Source organism: Cupressus sempervirens, chromosome 11 (genome assembly GCF_028749045.1).
Source record: "Cupressus sempervirens isolate cs-2001-9-10 chromosome 11, ASM2874904v1, whole genome shotgun sequence".
Classification (NCBI taxonomy): domain Eukaryota; kingdom Viridiplantae; phylum Streptophyta; class Pinopsida; order Cupressales; family Cupressaceae; genus Cupressus; species Cupressus sempervirens.
This window is the reverse complement of record NC_143128.1, coordinates 347,625,448-347,643,928: the sequence shown is the minus strand read 5'-3', so window position 1 is coordinate 347,643,928 and position 18,481 is coordinate 347,625,448.

Here is an 18,481-nt window from a genome sequence, read left to right as displayed (position 1 = left end):
AAAAAATATTGGACTTTCTATTTGGTGGACATAGCCCATGGTTTGGTTGAACCACATTAGATCTTGGTGTCTTGTGTTCTTTTTTGTGTGATCTATTATTTTTTGGTATTGTTTATATTTCCATGTAATTGTTATTTCTATCCATGGTTTAATCCTAACACTGGGCGATATCCCTTCCACAAGTTTGAGCTTTCAAATGCTTATATAAAAGGAGTAAAAAACCCTCATAGAAGGTATGGTTAGAGTAAAATTTCTTCTTATAATCCATTATACTCTTATTAGCCAAGAAAAACATATAGTAATGTATGGAAATCTTGATTTTGTACCTTAAATGATTAAGGATAATGAAATGGTGGGTTCTAATCCTATAAAATCTAGTATTGAGCATGATATTGGATATAATTTCCCTTAGGAAAAACCTCCATAGCTTCTTAATAGATGCAGGTTCATAATAGGCTTCCATTTTCACAAGCTCTTTGATTTCCTTCAAATCCCTTGCAAAATCCTTAACTACATTCAGAGAGATCTTCTTGTCCCTATAGAATTGAATGCCCTAGTTTGGGAAATTAATCACCTTAGTGATCACCTCTTCATTGATTTGAAAGTCTACTTCATCAATCTTTAACTTCCCCTCCTTCCAATTCTTCACCATTAGGTTTGTGATCTTGAAGTCCCAATCATGAAGCTTTTCAATGAAGGTTGAAATGCCTCCTTCCTCCAATTTCTCCCACACCTTTGAATGCCTCTTCCACTTCTTAGCTTCCCCCTTTGGCTCCTTCTATGCCTCTCTCCAACCATGCTATTGAAAATAAGATAACAACACCTCTGAGATTTCTAGATGCCTTGAGTTGAGACTAGTTTTCCTCCTCTAACCTGTCCTTGATCCCATCCTTAGAAAAGAAAAAGTAATAGTTATTACCAAAAACCCCCAAGATCACCCATAAAACATGCCAATAAATTCTCCAATAATGAACCCTCTAGATTGGCTTGTGTCAGTTTTTCATTACATTATATGACACATTAGCTACATTAACTACCACAATTATCAATAATGATACTTGTTTTCCCTTGAGTCATTTCTAGATCCATAATACTTTTTGCATCTACTAGGAAAACCTCTCCACTTGTCCATCTATGTGACATGTCCCTCCTTATTGCCTCATTCTCCATCTAATCAATAGCCACATTACCTTCACAGTACACGTGAGATATTAAAACCTTATTGAAGGAAAGAATTTTTTTTTTTGTTTCCTCAATAATATTCTTTATACTCCACGTCAGATGGTGATCACCCCTTAGGCATTTGATTATGGTGTTAGAGTCCCATCCAACCATATACATTTGACCCCAACATCTTTAGCCAACTTTGTAGTGTGGAGGGTAGCACTAGCCTCAAAATAATAGTTTCTTTGAAATCCCAGAGGGCAAGTGACCACCATGATCCCATACCTTTAACTATTTCTTATCACACCACCGCATTCCACCTCTCTTGGGTCACCTTTAGTAGCACCATCAAAGTTAGCCTTGTGCCAACCTTCCAGAGGTAAGGACCAAGAGCATTTCTTTCTTTTAGTCTAAGAATCAATAGTTCTCACATTTTCATCTGCAAAAGGGTTAGTTCCTTTTATAAACATATAGTTTTCCAATAGAGCATTTTGAATTTTCTCATAAACTATTCTAGCTATGAGGAGTCCATCCCTAAAAATCTTGTTATTATGTTCCTTCAAATTACCCCATCCAAAATGAGGCAAAGCCCATTTTCTTATAGTATGGAGACTAGTTCCCTTCCAAAAACTATCCCACTGCCTTAAAAAATTAATAATAAATCTAGGAGCACACCACCTCATCCCAAAGTCCTGACAGAACAAAGACTAGACCTCACTAGAAAATGAGTAGTGAATAAGCAGATGGTCCACCAATTCTTCCTAGATTTTACAAAGGACATACCTATTAGGAATAGGATGTCCCCTCTTGCAAAGGTTGTCAATAGATAGAATCCTATTTTGGAGTAAAATCCAAAAACAATATGGATTTTTGGGGTAAGGCTAGGGTACCAAGCTTTATCCCAATCTAGCCTCATATCCTACTTCATAATAGCTTGGTAACCCAAGGCAATTGAATAGGATCCATCCAAAGTATCCTCCTAGACAATACTATCCTAATCCTCATTAACAACCACAAAAAAAAATACTCATGAGGGGTTCCAAGTCCATAGAAATGATAGTTAGATCCCTCCAGCCCTAGTCATTCCTATACTCAAAAAAAAATCTCCCCACTCTCTGGATGCAAAAGCTAACCCATCTCTCAAATTCAAGGATAGAAATAAGAGGCCTTTGAATCAAACAATTATCCTACCAAAAAAGAGTTTCCTCTCCACTCCCAACAAACCATTTCACCCTTCTGATAGCAACATCTCTAGCACTAGGAAGACCGTTCCATATATAAGGACCTCTACAAATAGAATCACTAAAAAGAAAATTTATGAATGAAGGGCTATGAAGATATTTGTCTTCCAACATGTCCCTCCACTCCCCTCTACTAGAAAATACTCTCCATACCTATTTTCCTTGGAGGGATCTATTGAAAGGTCATAGATTCCTTCTCCCCAAGCCACCATTCTATTTTGGAAGACACACTTTATACCAAGCCACCAAGTGTAAATGCTTATTGCTATCCAATCTAGACCAAAGAAAGTCCCTCTAGATCTTCTTCACCTGATCCACAAACTTACTAGGAATCCCAAAAAGACTCAAAGCACAAGTAGGAAGGTTTTGAAGAGTAGCTTTGATGAGCTAAATCTTGCCAGCTTGGCTAAGAGTTACTCTGTTCCATCTAGCCAACTTTTTGTCAAATCTATCTTAAAAAAATTCCAAAAGGAATTCGTGGGTCTCAAACCCAAGGGAAGACCCAAGTAGCTAGACAAAAGACTACCAATATCACATCCCAAAATAGCTACTATCTTCCTCTAACACAATTTTGGGGCATTTATGAAGAACACTGAACTCTTAATTCAGTTGATAAGCTACCCCGATCTCTTAAAATGAGAGCACAAAATCTTTTTCACTACCTTAGCCTCTCCAAAAATAGCTTTTCCTCCCATGATATTATCATCAACAACTTGTTGAAGGGAAAAAACCAAGGGGCCTGAAGAAGCTTTAATACTAGACAAAGCTCCCAAAATTCAATTAGCAGAAATCATCCTACTAAGACAATCAACCAAGATAATGAAAAGAATAAGGGAAATTAGATCTCCTTATTTGAGACCTATGGAAGGCTTAAAGAAAGCTGAGGGAGAACCATTAACCAACACAACCAAGGAGGTAGTGGTAACCAACTAGCCAATAAGTTGGATAACCCTAGAATTAAACCCAAAGGCCCTTAGAACATTGAATAGAAATGTCCAATCCACACAATCATAAGCCTTAGACTAATCAAGCTTAAGAAGAAAATCTTCTCTCTTACCCTCCTCCAATGAATGAATCACCTCATGAATTGTCATAATACATTCTAGTATTTTTCTTCCAGGGAAAAAACTAGATTGTTGGGGAGCAATGATAGACAAGAGAACTTTGATGATCCTTGAAGCCAAAACTTTGGAAATGATCTTATAGAAAGAGTTACATAGGCTGATAGGTCTAAATTGATCCATAGAGTCTTCCCCAGCCACCTTCAAGATAAGCACTAGGAAAGTGGCATTTAACTCCTTCAGAAGACTTCTAGCACCAAAGAATTCTTGCACTACTTCAGTAACATCCTTTTGAACCACATTCTAGAACATCTAGAAGTAGAAAGACAAAAACCCATATGGACATGGAGATTTTTTAGTAGCCAGAGAGAAAATAGCCTGCTCCACTTCTAGAGGAGAAGGGATGGACCCAATCATCTTGTTCTCCTTAGGTTGAATCAAAGATGGGATGTTAGATAAGATATCAATCTAATCTCTTTCCACCTAGTAATTGTCTTTCACAAGGAGATCTGAAAAGAAGGAAATAGCCTCTCCTACTGTATCATCTTCTTCTTCAAAAACTATATCCCCCTTCTTGATGATGCTAATTCTATTATGTGCTTTGTGTTTCAAAGAAGAGGTGTGGAATAACCTTGCATTCTTGTCCCCCTCTTTCAAACAAACAACTATCAACCTTTGCTTCCAAAAGGTCTCTTCCTGGCTAATAACATTGTAAAGTTTAGACAAGATAGATTTCTCCACCTCCATCCTTACATCATTATATCATTCCTTTTGAATAGCATCCTGAATGATACCAAGGTCCTTTGATATCTGAGCTTTGGATTGAAAGATATTTACAAAAATAGACTTGTTCCACTTTCTAACATTCAACTTCACATTCCTCAACTTCTTAGCAACTTTGAACATAGTAGTTCCCTCCACATGGATATTTCACCACTCTAATATATTCATCAATATATCCAAGTGAGAAGTCCACATCTCAAATCTAAAAGGAAGTTATGCTTTAAATCAATCAGATCTAAACTGAGAGAGATGGGAGAATGATCTGATCCCACCCTAGCCATTAACGAGAGATTGCAATTATAAGATGACAATCAGTCTAAGGTAATAAGAGCCCTATCCAAGTGGACCTGAATACAATCTCTTCCCACTCTCCTATTGCTCCAAGTGAAAAGACCCCCCTAGTGATCAACATCAAGATATTTCAAGTCATTGATAAAATCTGAGAGGTCCATCTGACTATCTAGGTCTAGGGGTAAACCACCCTTCTTTTCATCCTCTATTAAAGGGGTATTTAAGTCCCCCATAATAATACACCTTCCCACATTGAATCTAGCTAAAAAATTCTTAATTTTACCCCAATAATTCTTCCTACCATTCTTAGTATTAGGAGCATATACATTCAACAAAAACCAAGACTCTTTTTTTTTTTTTTTTTTTCAATGAGTAGAATATTACCTTCACCATAAAAAAATTGAGGCTTAAAGAGATAAGAGCTACAAAGGGTTACCAAGCCTCCTGAAGCTATATCTGAATTCATTGCAAAGTGTTCCATACTACTACTAAAAGATATTCTTTCCACTTCCTCCTTTCTCATTTTTGTTTCCTGAATTAGGAAAAAGTCAGTCCTATGATCCCTTACATATTTCTAATAATCTCTTGTTTGTGGACTCCATTGAGCCCCCTTACGTTCCAAGATAGGATCTCCATTTCATCTTTGTGAAGTTGATCTTTGGGATGGTCTTTCGGCTCTCATCCACTAGGTTCCTTCTGGTCTCCTCTCTCATGTTTTGACTATTACTGTTCCTTCTAAGAGTCTTAGGTCTTGCACCTACATCAACCTTCACTTTGCTTATTTTTGTAGTAGGGAACACTGGAGAAGGGTCTCGAATTTTCTTTTTATTAGTTACATTTGACCATTTCCCTTGGCTTTCATTAATACATATAGCAAATATAGGCTCCATTTGAGTAAGTTTCCCTGGAGATGAGGACCTTACCATCTCCACCACTCTAGAAATCTTCCTTGGAGAGGCAATCCCTTCCATGGCATTATTATCTTCATTAGGTATTGACCCACTTGATATAACTCCCTCCTCCTTTTCCAAACTGGCCTTAGGAGTACTAGATATTTCCTTTCCTATAGCTACTTCTTGACTCACCTTCCTAGGCTGAACCTTTTGTACTACCTCTCCCTTAGGAGATGACTCCTTTAAATTTTCTAAATCCTACTCAGATATTGGCCTTTGTGGTTTGTTACCACTCTTTTCAATACATTTTGGTTTAGTCCCTAGGACTTCCACTTCCCCCATAGTAGGCTCCACCATTGATTCCACTTCTAATGTTTTTTCTAATATTTTTATAATAAGACTAATATTTTTCTAAATTTGTTTCATAATGTTATACTAATATTTTTCTAATATTCTAGATTAACATTTTTTAATATTTTTTAATATTTTTCTAATATTTATCTAATTTGACACTAATTTTTTTCTAAATTTATTTCCTAATGTTAAATTAATATTTTACTAATATTCTAGACTAATTTTTAAAATATTTTTCTAGTATTTTCTAATGTATTTTCTAATAATACTAATGGATAATTAACAAATACAAAAAATATATAAATGAAAAAGTAATATAATTAAAACTAACATTAATAAGCAATAAAAATACTAAATTAACATGAAAATATTCTTTGAAAACATAAAAAAATTGAAATAATCACATATACACGTACCCAAAATAGCGCAACGACCAAAATCTAGAGGAAAATGATGCAAAATGACATAACTTGTTCAGTACTCCAATACATTCACTCTAATGTCCAAAACGAATCTACCACACCATAAAAATGAATAGTAAAAATGGAAAATAGGAGTTTTAAGTTGTAAATTGTTGTAAAATATGTTTGCACGAACATATATTACAATTATGTTGGTGCAAACATAACCTAGTTTATGCATATATGTTCATGTAAACATATCATTCTATTATGTTCATGAAAACACAATAGATATGTTCTCATGAACATATGTAAAATGGAAATGTAAGGGAATTTCTCTATTAAATCCATTATAAGATATTAAAATAGATATGAAGTAATGTTTTATGTTGTAGATGTCCTAATGAAAAATTGAGATCAATTGATATATTCATGTTTAAAATACTCTATGATTTGAGAACTAATACATTATCTCGATTGTTTAAACATTAATTTTCACTAATGATGATATGAGGTGTTTCACCTTATGATGACAACATTAATTATGATACCTTGATGATTAGGTTACATGCATATTGAGGGTGTAGTACAACAAATGAATGTGGGATTAGGAATATTATTAATATTTTAATTATGCAAATTTTAATGGTTAAATATATGAACAGAAATGAGATAAAGGTTATTTATATGAAAGACTAATGTTTTGATTTATGTGATTATCTAGATGAGTTTTAACTATATACATGTAATTTTTCTCAAACTACTGATGTGTGAATTCAGTGTGCAAGATTATTAGCTGGGAAATCTAATGGAGAATTGGAACTCAACCCCATGTAGAATTGATAAAACTAGGGCTGAGTCTAATGAAAGATGCAGACCCCATTGTTTCATATTTTATTTGTATCATAAATTGAATGTGTGTATCATCCTATAATTGTAAAGTGTTTAAAATTTGGAAAAAATTATTTTATAATGTCATTTGACACTAGAGGTTTGTATATACATTTCAACATGAAAATTAGGGCTAGTTGAGTAATCTTATAATCTGAGATAGACTAGGTTAGTAACCTAATACTAATTAGTGGGTAATCAAGATTAATTACCCTAATTATGGTTTAGTGGTAAGTTTGCATTTCTAGGGTTTTTATAAAATCCAAATATTTCAAGAAAATTATTAGGTCCCCAAATAGCCCTAGAGGCCAAAATTTATGAAAACTAAGTATCTAGGAGGTATATGTATGGGTTGGGGACATTTTCCACCCCTCTAGCCCCTTTTGTTGACTTTTTTGAGCATCCAAATATCTCATTTTTTCCTTAGTGCGAAAATTGGAACTTCACCATGATTTTGACAAGTTTATACTCCACCATAAAGTTTTCCTTAATGATAAGGTTAAGTTAGAAGACTCTAGAAGCCCTTAATCAAGTGGGGAGTTATTGCAATTTTTAGGTGGTTGAGTTAGGAGCCTATTTAGTTGTAGATTTAAGGGTGGAAGAGTATTCACCAAAACTATACATTTAAAGAGAAAAGTCAAGATTGAAGGAGGAAGAAGGATAGCTCTTCTCAAATTTTAGTTTTCCATAACCATTTTTCAATGTAGGAATCCTTCAAGTTCGTGTCTTGACGTATGATGAAATATGTAAGGGATGAGATTGAGATGGGTTTTCTTAATTGTTTTCTTTTCATGTTTTTACATTTTTTTTTATAAAGGAAAATTGTAAGGGTTGTATTGTCATTACTCACCCTCAGATAGGGTAGAAGTGGCCATGTATGGAAGGAGAGCTTCAGTTGGACTCTAAGTAGTACAAAGTCTCTCCTCAAGAGGGGGAGAGGGAGAGAGTAGGGTGATATGGGCCCCTACTTGTCAATACAAACCATGTTTGTGTTTTGGAAATTGAGAAGTGAAAGAATAGAGGTTCTTGTAATTATAGCCTTAGGAGGGCATCTATTATTGTGTTGTGACCAACTTCTCCTACTTGGAGAAATCCACTTTCTCCCTAGTCTAGTTTGTTAACGAACCTGTTGTGCAAACTTGGGATAGGAGCATTTGGTTGTGTGTGTCCTTGTGTTAAATTTGATTTTCTTCCAGTCAATTTTTGGTTTCTCCATGGTTACCTTGATGTGATTTACATATTTCATAGTGGCTACCTTGATATGGAGCCAGGCATGAATCAGAGTTGTTATTTCAATTCAAATATATGGGAGATTTCTCCTTGGGATAATGATCTTGTTGTAAAAAGTTATTGTTAAACTTATTTTTGAAATGATTATGATCTCAAGTTTTCTTCCCTAGTTCTTTCTCAAGGGATTCCTTGAATTAGGTGTTTGAAATAAATGAATGAGAAGTGGCTAGCCCATGTACGTTAAAAAAATGAACATTTCCTTTCATGTGATATTCTTTATAATTCAAGTTTGTTCACATATTTTTAAATTGTAATTAGATGAAATGATGATATGTAAAGTTATGCAATTTGATTCTAAATTGTGTCAGTAAAATTTGATTAAATGATTGGTGTATCACTTTGTATTTTCATAATTGTTGAAAGGAGAAATATTCCTATGTTAATGAATAAACATGACATAAAACTTTGTACTATAAATCAAACTAGAAAAAAAATCCCCTTTCCATATAAATTAAATGGTAATGAAAATCTTACCCTTAGAAAAAAAAAGAGAGAGACTCTTGAAATTTTTTTTATCATCCTAGAGCAAAAAAGCTCTCTACCCTTTGTATGGGAAAATTTTAATCCCTTCGTGAATAGAGCATATTCTCTAGATCCTTTTAATAATCCTTTTTTATTTAATTAGACATTATATATAATGTCTAATTATTCAAACCTATCCTAAGTCTCACACACTAAACCTTTAAACATAACTACCCATCGCCCTAAAATCTCACCTACCCTCCCCACTTTCACCTCACCCTTTAACCTAGGCATTGAAAGGGGAACACTTCTTCCTTGGCATAAATTCCCATCACATCACAAGCTGATATTGCCCCCCCTTGCTTCTCCATTTTGGCTGCAACATGCATTTGGAAGGGAAGAATTAAAGTCAAGAGCATCAAATGTTACCTTGTTTTCTTTAAAACTTCCTTCTCTCTTGGGTTGTTGTGTACCCCCATGAGAATAGAGCCTTAGGCAATGTGCCAAGGGCTTGGAAAGACATCCCACCCTTGGTTCACATGAAGTTTGGAAGAGAGGGGGTTAGGTAGTGTTTGGGGCATCATATCCTTGGGCTACGTACCCTTGCTTGGGTGGTTGGGGTTATGTGTTTAGGATTAATATGTTAGAAGGTGAGTGGTGGAAAAGTTAGTGAGTTAGAGGGTAAGGTTGGAGGTAGTTAGGTGTTAGGTAGAGTTAATGGTTAGGTTGGTTAGTATAGCTAAGTGTTAGGATGATCATTAAAGTTTTAAAGTTAGGATTTTGTTAGTAGATGATAAGGGGTTAGGTGTTAGAATTAGTTTAGGAAATTAAAGTATGTTTATTCTTTTAACTAAGGATGGTTTATTGTATATATAAAGTAAGTATATTTAATTAGTGTTAGATGTTAATTTCTATTTTATAAAATTTATATTTGAATTAGTGTTAGTGAATAGTGTTTTCATGAAAAATGTTTGTGACCTTATTTACATATTTAATTACATTGAAATGAAAGTGTTAGATGTTAGATAGGTTTAGTATGTAGTAAAGAGGTTGATAATATGTTTAAAAATTTTACACCATGGTAAAGCAAGATTGAAAATATGTATATATCTTATTAAGGGAATTATTTTTGGAATGATTTCATAATTATATTATGGATTTAATTATGGGTTTAGTAAACTCAAAGTTGCATTAGGGTCAAAAGTTATTATGTTGAAGGCTAGCATTAGTTGTTAATGGATATCATTTTCTTAAATAATTAAGTGAAGGATAGGATTAGAAATGAATTAGTTAGAAATTTTATTTAATTAGTCCTTTGCTAGGATTTAAATTTATGTGATGATTATAGTATTGGGATATTTTTCATTTGAATTTTAACCTAGAAGGTGGTTAGTGGACCAGGAAGCGTTATAACTCAAGTTGACTAGGTAATGAAATATGATGAGTCGGGTTATGATAGAAGATGAGTTAGATGTTGTAAATAGTTTAATGATACATGTTTTAATATTTTAATTAGTTCCAAATGAGTTATGATTATATCTAGAATTGAGTATTAGTATATTATGATGGATTAACCTTTAAATGTAGAATTAGATTTTCCTAAAGATTGATCTAGTATATTTATAAAGGGATAGCATCATAATCAACGTAAGAACTTGGAAACCCTAAAATGTATCTTGAACTTGATATCATACCTTTGTAATTTAAACCTAATATTTAATCAATTGACTCATTCAACTGAAACTAAGTGTTCCCATAGCATTAGGACTTAGGGATTTTGAACCCATACAGTATGTGGAGATGTCAACTCTGCATCTTAATAAAATGTAAATGAAACTCACTTTTAATACTCTGTCTACTTTTTATAACCTATTTAGTGTAGTATATATTTTCATAGAGGACTAATTATCTTTAAAAAAAAATTGGTGGATTTTTTCCCTCTATTTTGGGCATGATAGGAAATTGCATTTTTTCCAATGTTTGTTGAATTTCTTTATGCCACAAAAGAGGCGCCCACTATTGTGGGAGCACCCATGAGAATCTAGTGAGATGGCATGGAAAAGAAGATGCAAAGACCACTTGGATCAAGGAGACTTAATTCAAGAAGTTGGGAGTAGATGCCAACTTACTCAATCCAAGGATGGATTGAAATCTCGTCATTCAGAGAGGATGGTGTAGGACCACCTAGGCTTATTCCTCAATCTTGACAAATTTTGAATTGTACCAACCTTAGCCAAGTAAATGATGTTTTTTTGACCTTAGAAGGTCTTACTTCTATTTTCATAGGTGGATTAGACTAAGATCAATCCAACCTAGTTGATTGTTTCTTTAAATATTGGTAGTGCTAGATTAGGCCTAAAGTGGGAAATGTAGGTCTAAAAGCCTTTAAGTCTTTGGAAAGGGTAGAAATATGCCTAAATTAGTTCCTAGGATTTTTCTACATCATTCTAGGTAAATTAGAGACCCTTAGCATGAATTTAGGAAAAAGATGTAAAAGTTGTCACAATGTTGCTTGACAACATTTTGCAATTTTTGAAAATTGCATAAAACCAAACAAAAAGATTGGATTCTCTTTGAGGCATAATTATGGGTAGTTTGAATAATGGATTAAAATCAAGGGTAGGGAATATTTAATCTTCTAGGATCCCAATTCTTGATGTAGTGTGTGATGTAGTTGACTTTTGAAAGTGGAATAGAGCTGCAAAAACTATTTGGAGTGACACTCATCGTGTATTGAGAGTAGATGTGTTTTGATGGATTGATTTGTGTGAGTTAGTGTTGTATTTGTGTAAAGTAGATAGATTCAATAATTTTCTATTTAGTAACTAAGTTGATTTGAGTTCATTAGAGTAGGTTTAGAAATTGATTTGTAAGTAGATAGTTTATTGGGGGTAGTAGTTGGTAGTTTTTGGTTTTATGGCTCCCTCATAGTTCTCTCCTATACAAAATAATTATGGATTAGAGGAATATATTAGGGAAGCAATTGAAGGTTATGTATGTGAAAGGAGGAGATCTGAAACTAAGATTGGTTATTTTCAGCATCATGCCCTAAGCAAGATTAACAAGCCCAATTAGGTGCATGATAGTACAAAATTGGTGTGTATGTACAGGGAAAAGAGTGAGGGCATTGAACCAAGTATGGTTTTGGAAGTCTAGAGGCCCTACAAACACCTAGGAGTGAGATTTCCAAGTAGAAATTAGGAATTAACACAAGTTTAGCTCTATTAGCCCTATAATTTAGGAACCCACCATATAGATGACTTCAGGACTTAAGACCACTAAAATATTTAAGGTCCCTAAAAAGGGCATCCAAATATATATATATATTTGGATGTTTTGAGAAAGAATTGGGAAAAACCCACTAATTGGGGTTAATTCACTAATTAGGCCTATTAGAAAAAAACCAAAGAAAATCCTAAACTTGATAGGAAAACCCAAGACACCCTATTCAAATGGAGTTACTTGGAAGTCAAGTAAGTGGTTTAGTGATGGATACACCCCTACAACATTGGTGAAGATCATTTAATGAAGTTTCCTTTGGAATCAACCAAGGTAGAGTGAAGACTTGAAACACCCTAATGATAGTTATCCGTCAAGGTGAAGCACAAAGGAACTCACTCATAGAGTGGATTTAGGAAGGTCTTTTTTTAGTATTGAAAAGACTTATAAGTCCCTAGAAAGAAGCTTAGGTCTAGAGGAGACTAGGTCTAGAATGGCCTAGTCAGCAATTGTGCAAGCACACCTTGGAAAGAACCTATTAGAAATACAATCTTATTTCTTGATTAGCCAAGAAACCAATATTCCTCCAAGGAAAAATGATCCACCACTAGTGCTCTTTCTATCATCCATATTGCATGCCCAATTCACATCAGTATAACTGCATACAGTAAAATCACTTGATCTATCATACCATAGTCCAAAAGCAGGTGTACCCTTTAGATATTTGAATATCCTCTTTACTACTACATAATGTGATTCTTGAGGATTAGATTGAAATTTTTCTACTATCCCAAATAAATTTTTTATATGTGGTCTAGTGTAAGCTAGATATTACAAATCTCTAATCATAGATCTATACTTCTTCTACTCAATTGTAGATATCTCATCTTTGCTAGATAACTTGTGACCAATTATCATCGGTGTACCAATAGGCTTACAATTTTCTAACCCAAATCTTTTCAATAATTATTTCAAGTACTTTTCTTATGATAGGAAAATACAATCACTATTTTTCAGAATTTGTAACCCCAAGAAAAGCTTCATCTCACCAATCATAATCATCTCAAACTCATTTTTCATTTCATCAAAAAATTTATCACTTGCTTCATCATTACCTCCAAATATTATGTCACCAACAAATATTACAATGATCAATAATCCATTCTCAATTTATTTCAAATATAAGTTATTTTCTATCATATCATTAGCAAATCCCAATTTTGCTAAATATTTGTCCAATCTTGCATACCAAGTTCTAGGTGCTTGCTTTAGACCATACAATGCTTTCTTCAATCTACATACCATGTCCTTTTCTTTTGTTAAAGAAAATCCTTCAAGTTTCTCAATGTAAACTTCTTCTTCAAGTTCTCCATTTAGAAATGTTGACTTTGCATCCATATGATATACTTTAAAGTTCTTATTTGTTGCATAAGCCAAAAACATTCTTACTCCTTCCATTTTGACAACAAGAGAAAATGTTTATTCATAATCTATAACTTCTTTATATGAATACCCTTTACATACCAATTTTTCTTTATTCCTCAAAAATTCACCTTGTTCATTCATCTTATTTTTGAATACCCATTTAGTTCCTATAACATTCTTGTCTTTAGGTCTAGAAGCCAATTCCCATGTCTCACTCTTCACAATCTGATCTAGTTCTTCCTTCATTGCTTGAATCTAATTATCATCCTTACATGCCTCATCTAGAATTATAGGTTCAGCTTGAGAAATCAAACATTATTCCTTATGTACTCTATTTCTTGTCATTAGTCCTTTGTCTTTGCTTCCAATAATCTAATCAATAGGGTGATTCTTTGTTGAATTCATGTTCAATGTAGGAGTTGCTTCATCAACTCTTTACTTCTTCTCTTAGTTCAGATATGTGTTCTTCTCTTTGTTCAAAAATTTGAATATAATTCTACAAGTAATTGTTAGTCTCAAGGAAAACTTTAACATTTTCTTAATTAGTCTTCAGATTAGCCTCTTCATTATAATCATCAATAATAGTTACTAAAGTTGTTTCTTCTAATACTTCCTCTTTCTCAACCAATTCAAGCTCATTATCTCTATCATCACTATCATTCAATAATCCTTCCATACTTGTTTTAAATTTGTCAACACATCCAAAAGTGAATTATTTCTAGTTTACATTACTCTCTTAGGACATCTGGATGAAAAATGACCAAATTATTTACATGTTAAACAAACAATAAAATTTCATACCTTCTGACTCTCTTTTCCTAAGCAAAGAAATTACTTGTCTTCTTAAATCTAGATATAACTTCACTTGTTCTTTTGTTCTTTTATATGCAACAACAATATTTTGGATTTGGAAACCCAATTATTCTCCACATAATTTGGATATCTCACCAATAAACTCCATCTTATAAATGTCAAAATTAACTACATTAAATTTAGTACTTTCTTTTTGAAGTGACCTACCACTATTCTTTGAAAGATGCTAAGAATTTTCTTCAAAGACCTGAGGCTCTGATACTAATTGTTAGAAAGTGAATTCCACCAAGATAGTTAAGAGGAGGGGGGAAGGGGGTGGATCAGTTATCCAACAATTGAAGCACTTATCAGCCTTATTATTCCTATAGCATATGAACAATATAATTAACAACCATAAGAAGATATGCATACACAATAACACCAGATATGTTAAATAGCGAAACCCTTGATCAAATGGAAAACCTTGATGGGGATGGTACCCACAAAATGATGTACTAATATTAAAGTTCCTTGTTAGAGGATGGAACCTATTAGGAGTCAATTAAATACATCTAGTACATATTAGTCCCTATTAGGAGATTTTAAATCCCTGTTAGGAGTTGTAGGACAATGGACTCACTGTCCAAACAACTTCAGGGGCAAGACCACCAAACTCACTATCCAACTAGTCTCCATATTACTCCTTGTAGAATACTAGAAATGTATAGCTCCTTGTTTGTCCTTTGATTAGACCAAACCTCTTCTGATCTTGATACCAAATCACCAACTTTGCATCCAATAATCCCTTGGATCACTTAATTGTATTTATCAAACACTTTGCTCTTACTTGCTTGATCTCACTTACAAACAAGGGAAATACATTCCTTTATACTATATCCTCAAAATAATTCCTTGAGTCTATCTTCAATCTTTCTTAATTAATTATAATAGGACTTCTTTAAGATTATCAATTATTTTGCAATTACACAATATTAACAACTAAAATTCTTTACAACTTCTTGCATGTGTGACTTTTGATCTTGCACACTTGTCAATGTCATTATCAGGCTATCTTCTATCACTTTCTAATTATGCTCATCATGATTCTATCTATGTTAGGAGATACTATCCAAACATCAAAAATTGATTCTTAGGTATTGTATTTGTACACTATCATCTATAACTTAGGCATATCTTCTGCATGTCTTTGACTTTCTCCATGTGCACTTAGCCACTTCATCAAGACACAATGTAGAACACATCCTTAACTGCACTTGACCTAATCATCAATACTCCATCCATATGAACTCGTTCTCTATCTAATACTCTTCCAGTCTTTACATAACCAATGTTATGTCAACATCAATGACTAACACAGTCATGAATGCAACATATCAATCATGCTAACAATCTCCCCAAGTGTTTTAGCAATGGTTAGTTTACTCCCCCAAAGGAATAACATAATACAAATGTATAGCCCCTTGTTTTTCCTTTGATCAGACCAAACCTCTTTTGATCTTGATACCAGATCACCAACTTTGCATCCAATAATCCCTTGGATCACTTAATTGTATTTATCAAATACTCTGCTCTTACTTGCTTGATCTCACTTACAAACAAGGAAAATACATTCCTTTATACTATATCCTCAAAATAATTCCTTGAATCAGTCTTCAATCTTTCCTAATTAATTATAATAGGACCTCTTTAAGATAATCAATTATTTTGCAATTACACAATACTAACAGCTGACATTCTTTACAACTTCTCACATGTGTGACTTCTGATCTTGTACACTTGTCAATGTCATTATCAGGCTATCTTCTATCACTTTCTAATTATACTCATCATGATTCTATATCAGTTAGGAGATATAATGCAAACATCAAAAATTGATTCTTAGGTATTGTATTTGTATACTATCATCTATAACTTAGGCATATCTTCTGCATGTCTTTGACTTTCTCCATTCATACTTAGCCACTTCATCAAGACACAATGTAGAACACATCCTTAACCGCACTTGACCTAATCATAAATACTCTGTCCATATGAACTTGTTCTCTATCTAATACTCTTCTAGTCTTTACATAACCAATGCTATGTCAACATCAATGACTAACACAGTCATGAATGCAACATATCAATCATGCTAACAATCTCCCCAAGTGTTTTATCAATGGTTATTTTACTCCCCCAAAGGAATAACATCAACATTCATACTAACAAAAACACCATTCTCACAACTTGCAACTTTTCATACTAGCTCTAATACCAAACCTGATCTATAAACTACTTATTATGAATCACTTAATTTTTAGATTCACCAAGATACAAATTAAAAATGAAGATCTATATTGATACTTCTTGTGAACTAGGAAAGTAATACTTAGAGATGTAGAAAATAACTAAGTAGATAGAAACATGCATAAAAAAGAACAAGAGATAAAGAATTTGATTTTAGAGTTCACCAAAATTTGGATACATCTTTGGATCTACAAACATGCAAGATCAATGCCATTATTATTATGTAAAAACTCTTACATCACCATGGTATCATGGAGTTACATTTTGTTTCTCACTTCCATACTGCAATGACAAGAACTTGTTACCATCCCACCTAGTCATTCTATCACTTTTTTACAATGCTAAACAATAAATTTGTAACCACGTCCCACACACGAATACATAGGCATCAAGCCTTACAATTGACTTAAATGTCATGAATATTTTTACAAAGAAGCCACTTGTTTCTTATCTCTACATTTTTCTCACAAGAGACCACTTAGCTCATAAAACTCTCAGTTACTCTCACTCCAAACCCTTTGCTAAGAGATAATACACTCTCCAAGAGTTTTGACATAGAATGAAAATACACAAAAAAATTCTTCTAGATTCTCCTCTTTGAAAAACTACAAAGACCTCTCCAAGTATCCTTGTCCATATACCAAAAAAAAATATCCCCCTTTTTATACAAGAAAATAGCTATATTTCGTTTCTAAACAAATAACCATTTTCCCATTTTAAAATAAAAAATAACCCAAAATCTCTCAATTTTACCACTATCCTTAAAAAAAATAGCTCTTATAAATTTGAGCTCACATGAAAATATTCAAAATTAAATCCCATTCCAAATAATGAAATTTATTTATTTTTGTTTGGGATGGTAAGGATAAAATAGTATCCTCAAAATCTAGTTCATTGGGAGTTAAACCTCTTGATCCTCTTTTTAAGGATTCTTAATGAATATTTTAAAACCAAAAGCACTAAAATAATTGCCAATAATCTCAGGTGGTATAGTGGTAAGGAGGTAATGCAACAAAGGGATGGTTCTGGGTTCAAATCCTATTAGTACCCTTTTTGGCTTATTAAATGAGAAATGCCATATCACTCTTTTTTCTATGTGGACTAAATGACTACCATGTCAGCATCATGATTAGACTACTAATGTCATGTTGATGTCATCACTAGTCTAGTTGGTTAACCTTTGATCATAGAACTTTGATCACTTGTATCTTTTACATATGAACTTAGTTTTCATCTATTCAAAATACATCGAAAAGATTTTGACAAGCTCTTTGATTTGAGACCATTTTTGGCCAATTTGGAGATGATCAAATCTTCACTATTTTGGTCAACCTTACGTTTTCTTATTTGAAAAAATATTTAACTGGGTATATCATGAGCAAATAGACTCCTTTCAACATGCTTTAGGTTGTTTCAAGATTATTTCAATGTGCTCTATGCATTGATATCATCTTTGGGAGATTCTAAGTAGGTTGAATTTTTGAGGTCATCAATATCCACCTAAATTTTTCCTCCCCACTAAAGGAAATTTTTGACCTCCAAAAGGTTCTTAAACAAACACTAAGTGAGAGAAACACCTTCCCAGTTGCCTAATATCTATCCACCTCATTTGTGTACCCACTTCACCAAAACATTGTACACTAATTATGAAATCTACAATCACATTACTACCCATTTGAATTTTCCAACATCTTTTTGTATTCATTACCCCAACCACTATCCATGTACAATACATTAGCAGCACTAACACATACAAATATGATAATGACAATGAGCTAACAATACTCTTAATTCTCTTACTAGGTTTACATGAAAAATCCTACTGTTGTGGCATTGATGATCCCTAAAACACATGATAAAAAATCCTTATAAGCAACTACATCATTTTCATGCTTTAAATCACCTAA